General features: G+C 44.5%; 1 protein-coding gene across 2 annotated transcripts in view; it reads right to left on the reverse strand.

Moving 5' to 3' along the window:
* Positions 1 to 2,112, reverse strand: part of CEMIP2 (cell migration inducing hyaluronidase 2) — a 218,879-nt gene extending 216,767 nt beyond the window's left edge. Inside the window, exon 1 of one of the 2 annotated variants that reach the window (XM_030193858.1) lies at positions 1,776 to 2,112. The gene's annotated coding sequence lies outside the window, so the exon portion shown is untranslated. Of the gene's footprint in view, positions 1 to 1,445; positions 1,643 to 1,775 lie in introns of those variants that run through there. The other variant, XM_030193859.1, reaches the window with a different exon arrangement.
* Between the last annotated feature and the right edge of the window lie 3,888 nt (positions 2,113 to 6,000).

A 6,000-nucleotide genomic window follows, 5' to 3' on the forward strand; every position in this document is an offset into this window, starting at 1 on the left:
TAAATGTTATCTCAGCTAGGGTAGGAGTGGATAAACATGTCCTGCTGCATGTGTGAAGCCCGAGTCACTCCTTATGTTTGTGAGTGAGACTAACAAGTTAGTTACTTCTTCCATTAAAGGCCTGATTGAAGAGTCAAGCTTTCACCTAGTCGAGATCGGGAGGCGGGGCTGGTGGTCGGGAGGCGGGGATAGTGCTGGGCAGACTTATACGGTCTGTGCCCTGAAGAGCACAGGTGTAAATCAAAGTAGGGTATACACAAAAAAGTAGCACATAGGAGTTATCTTGTTGGGCAGACTGGATGGACCGTGCAGGTCTTTTTCTGCCGTCATCTACTATGTTACTTGCTTCCTGAAGTAGCGATAGTCTTGTGTTAAGCAGCCTTTTAGGGAGGTTGATGCATTCCCAATGACTTTCACAGTGGAAACCACATAACTAACTCACAGCCCACTTACATAAGCGGAGCTGAAACAACACTACTACCACCACAGCACACAGCTTCTGGGATGCTTGACAATCCAGCAAACTTCCTTCCTCCCTTTTCAAGGTGGGCGCCTTTGCCTCTCTCACTAGACAGCTTAAACCCATTAAAGATGTCGGTACAGACCCGTAAGTACTAATTATACTGGGCACAACAAGGCAGTGGCATAACTTATCTGCACCGCAAGAAACTCCCTAGCTGACCTGCACTTGCGAAACCAACTCGATCAACTCCTATACTAGAAACACGTTTAATGAAAATCAAATAATTGAGCATTCTAGCGTGATAGTGGTTTTATCGTCACCAATTACTCTCCTCAGCCAAAACTGCCTTGCAAGGAGAAAAAAAACGTGTAACAAAAAACTCCCACCGGCATTATCAAAGTAAACAAAACAATGTCAGCAAATCTATCACGCGATCTCTTTGTACTACAAGACTCAAAAATATTCAGTAACTTCACTTCTAGTGTAATCCCTCTACGTGGCCCATTAATCTAATATTTTTCATCCATGCTTATATGTAATCAGGCGGCTATCATTCAAAATACTTGCGGGTGCAAAACCCAATGGAAATGACCCCTCCCTGGACACATTCAAGGAAGTTGGTCAATACTGGGGGGGGGGGGGGGGGCTCTAGCACTCAAAGTACCCACAGAGCGTATTCAAGCAATGAGATCCTGACGGTAATTAACAGAACAATAGACAAGGCAACCTGCTCCAGCCTACGGATTCACTTCAAACAGGAAGTCAAGAACAGCCAGTGTTACTAGCACAAGTACACAAACAATAATAAAAAAAAAAGGTACCAAAATAAACCTGCCTCCTACATTTTAGTTCTTTAAAACTGTTGGATGGTGCCCATCTAAAATAGTCAAGTAAAATCCCTCCTGATCCTCACCTTGCGCTACAAGTGAAAAAGTCGTTAGCCAAATTAAAATACAGAAATAAAACTTCACCTACTGCCTACCTTACTGTCAGTTCACTCACACACCGCCGCTTCCTTCAAAGGACCTAGACGTCTGGTTTTAAAACATTGTTTTTGATTCTTATTCCATTACATTCTGTATTGGGGGGCTTAGGCTGAGCTCAGTAAGGTCCGACCCGTCCCAGGGACTTCAAAGCAGCTCCTAGATTAAAGGTACCGTCCGGGAATCCGACTCGGAGTTTAACATACACATCCACACACACACAAAAAAAGCAGTAACAGATCGCAGCCTCCTGCCACACTTTTAAATGGAGGGGGAGGGAAGAAAGCGCTCTCGCCCCTCCCCCCCATGGAAAGGGAAGCAGCGCTTACCTTGGCCGGGAGCTTTAGTCTAAGCCGCGGTCCCCGAAGCAGCGCCGCTAGCCATTGCACAGCAGCCGCATGCGAACAAAACCCAAGCCGATCCCTCCTCCTCCTCCTCTCACTCTCGCTAGTCCCGTGCCAAACTTGCCCCCCACCGATGCAGCTGCAGGAACTTTCGGGCCCCCTCCCCTCGGTGCTGCTCGCTGGCTCGGGAGTGCCGGGGAAGGGGCGGCGATTCAGGCGTCGCTGGCTGCAGGAGGAGGGGGCTGCGATCGGGACATGCTGCCGTGCCCGAGCAGGAATGGCACCCGCGCCAGCCCTCCCGGCAGGAGAGGGAGGAAGTGAGGAACAGAGAGGGGAGGAGGCAGAGGCTGAGCCTGCAGCACCCTCCAACCTCAGCCCTACCCGAATAGGTTTTTCGGCCCACGGCTCGTAAGGAAGGACGAGTACACAGCGCCCCCTAGCGCCAGTCTGGGCTCCTCAACCGGGAAAAAAACAAAAGAAAATCCTTTCCTAGGCATAGTCCAACTCCACAGCACAAGTACTAACGTTTCAAGAGGAGGGGAGGGGCTGGGCTGGAGGCATAGGTGTAAGCTCTGTGGGTTCGTGCACTTGCCCCCCCAATATTGTCCAAGGGGGTGTAACTTGTGATGGGTTTAGTATCTCCTATTCTTCTGAAAAGATGGTTCCTATGATTGGAGAGCAGGGAAATTAGGTTCACATTAATTGATTTGATTTGCTTACCTTTTTTTTTTTTTGTCTATTAGATTGTATGCTCTTTGAGCAGGGTCTGTCTTTCTTCTATGTTTGTGCAGCGCTGCGTACGCCTTGTAGCGCTATAGAAATGCTAAATAGTAGTAGTAGTAGGTGAAACTTTAGCATTGAGCCCCCTCTCAATTATTACTCCTAGCAATCTAGGAGATTTTGGTAGCACATTGTGGTCCTTTTACTAGGCCACATAAGCGTCTACGCATGCCCAATTTTCGTTTTGCCGCACGTCCACTTTCAGCAAAAATGTTAAAAAGGCATTTTTTTACAGGTGCACTGAAAAATGATTCTGCGCGCGCCCAAAACACGTCTACACTACTGCAGGCCATTTTTCAGCACACCTTTGTAAAAGGGCCCCATTGTTTCCAGAACAATCATATAAAAATATATATTTGGACATCATACTTTTAAACATTACATATACCTAAGAACATAGGACTAGCCATACTAGGTCAGACCAATGGTACATCTTGCCTAGTATCCTGCTTCCAACAGTGGCCAATCCAGGTCACAACAAGTAAACTGACAGAAACCCAAATAGTAGCAACAGTCCACGCTACCAATCACGAGGGAAAGCAGTGACTTCCCCATGTCTGTCTCAATAGCAGACTGTAGACTTTTCCTCTAAGAACTTGTCCAAACCTTTTTAAAACCCAGATACACTAACTGCCATTACCACATCCTCCGGCAACGAGTTCCAGAACTTAATTATTCTTTGAGTGAAAAAATATTTCCTTCTTTTTATTTTAAAAGTATTTGCATGTAATTTCAATGAGTGTCCCCTGCTTTTTTTACGTTTTGAAAGAGTGAAAAATCAATTCACTTTTACTAATTCTACACCACTCAGGATTTTGTAGATCTCAATCATATGCCCCCCTCAGCTGTCTCTTTTCCAAGCTGAAGAGCCCTAATCCCTTTAGCCTTTCCTCATACGAGAGGAGTTTCATCCTCTTCTTTGAACCTTTTCTAATTCCGTTATATCTTTTTTTGAGATACGGTGACCAGAATTGCACACAATACTCAAATCCCCCCTATTTACTAAGCCACGCTAGCGGCTGTCATGCGCTAATGCCGACACTGCCCATTCACTTTAAATGGGCTGTGTCAGCATTGCAGCATGGCTTAGTAAACAGAGGGAAAGTGAGGTCGTACCATAGAGCAATACAGATGCATTATAATATTCTTTTTTTTTTTTACTTTTTACATATGCTTTAAAGAATAGTTCACAATATACAAAGTGAATAAAAAATTAACACTAATATTCCCAAGAATAAAGAAAACAGACCACCATAATAGATTGGAGGAATCTGCAAAAATAAATTAATAAAAATCACAAAGTAATCAAAGGGCTAGACTACAGCGACTACCAGACATATCAGCCAACCTGAACAATGCTGAACTCTCTGGTAATGACTCCTTAGCAAGCACACTGTCTTTTAATTTGTGTCAAAAAATAAGAAAGATTTACCCTCAAAAACAGCCAAACATACACAAGGAAAATTCAGTTTATAGTTCGCTCCAAGAGCCAGGGCCCTGACATCTCTTCTGTGTACTTCTTGATAAATCAGGAAATATACAAATCTGTGACCCAAAAGACTTCATTCAAAAAAATACGCAAAATTTGGTCCCAATCAGGCTCCAACATAAAAGTAACAATCACAGTTGATCTCTGCATAACCACCTCCAAAGATGACTCAAGGAAGCCAGTCAGGACCGTGGTAGCTATCTCCCCACCTTGCTCTCCCTCCACCTGCTCTCCCAAGGCCAGGAAGACAGTATGCTTGGGAAGATGGTATCTTTGGGATTTCAAGGAAATACTGGCAAACAAGATCAATAGCAGTAATTAATGGAGAACGTGGAAAATGTAATAATCTCAAGTTATTTTTTTCTTGTTTGATTCTCCAAAACTTCTAGCTTTTGATGCAAATATTCCTTGTCCTTCATTAAGGCAACCGCTCCCTCCTGCAAATGAGAAGATCTCCCCTGAACGGACTCCAATCTCACAGCATATTGTTGCATACGAACAGCCTGGTCTTGCTTGACCTTTTTAAGATCTTTATGCATCACGATTTGACGTACTAGTGTTTGTAAAGAAGAGTTCACCATATGAATAACTCTAATGTCACAATAGCAGGGGGTTTCTTTTCTACATCAAGACTCCCAGATTGCAGATTTTCCACTTGCACTCCACAGGAAGCAGCAAATCTGGACAGAGATGATGACACTGTGCCCCCAGCACTGGGAGAGGAAAAAGCCACAGAAGGACCCTCAAGCAAGGACAGAGTCCGTACCAGCCCGACTCCACTACTCCGCTCACCTCCCATGAACAGTACTCTTCTGAGTTGTTAGGGTGCTGTCAGCACTGTGGTCTGACAATGTAGACCCGGTCGAAGACACAGCTAGAGACACTGACTCGGTCCTCACCCCGCATGCCTGCAAAGTTAGCTGCTTAGAAGCCGAGGAAGGTTCAATCACTGGGGGGATGGCCTTGACTGTCCCCTTCCTCTTTTTCCCCATTACAAGGGATGCATCGTGGCACTGTGGACCTGGGTTAGTGCAGAGTTCAGGATTGAGCGACTAACTCCAATGCCACCTCGACTCAGCATTATAATATCCATTTCCTAATAATTCTTAGCATCCTGTCTGCTTCTTTGGCTGCCACTGCACATTGGGCAGAAGATTTAAGTGTATTGTCTATAATGACACCTAGATCCTTTTCTTGGGTGCTGACCCTCAAGGTGTACCCTAGCATCAGGTAACTATGGTTTGGATTATTCTTCCCAATGTGCACTACATTGCATTTGTTTCACATTAAATTTCATCTGCATTTGGATGCCGGTCTTCCAATTTCCTCAAGTCTTCCTGCAATTGTTCACAGTCCGCATGTGTTTTGACAACTTTGAATAGGTTTGTGTCATCTGCAAATTCTTTAATCACCTCACTTGTCATACCAATTTCCAGATCATTTATAACTATGTTAAATAGTACCAGTCCCAGCACAGATCCCTTTTGCACTCCACTGAGTGGAGGAGTGGCCTAGTAGTTAGAGCATCTGTCTTGCAAAACCAGAGGTGGCCAGTTCAAATCCCACTGCTGCTCCTTGTGATCTTGGGCAAGTCACTTAACTCTCCATTGCCTCAGGTACAAACAGATTGTGAGCCCTCCAGGGACAGAGAAATATCCAGTGTACCTGAATGTAACTCACCCTGAGCTACTACTGAGTAAAAAATCTAAATAAACATTCACCTTCCTCCATTGAGAAAAATGGCCATTTAACCCTACCCTCTGTTTCCTAATCCACAACAAAATATTGCCTCCTATCCTATGGGTTTTTAATTTTCTTACGAGGGACTTGGTCAAAAGCTTGCTGAAAATCTAGATATGCTATGGGGCTCATTTTCGAAAGAGAAAAACATCTAAAAAGTGGCATAAAGCAGCATTTGGATGTTTTTCTCACCAATGCATT

Source organism: Microcaecilia unicolor, chromosome 2, assembly GCF_901765095.1.
Source record: "Microcaecilia unicolor chromosome 2, aMicUni1.1, whole genome shotgun sequence".
NCBI classification, from domain to species: domain Eukaryota; kingdom Metazoa; phylum Chordata; class Amphibia; order Gymnophiona; family Siphonopidae; genus Microcaecilia; species Microcaecilia unicolor.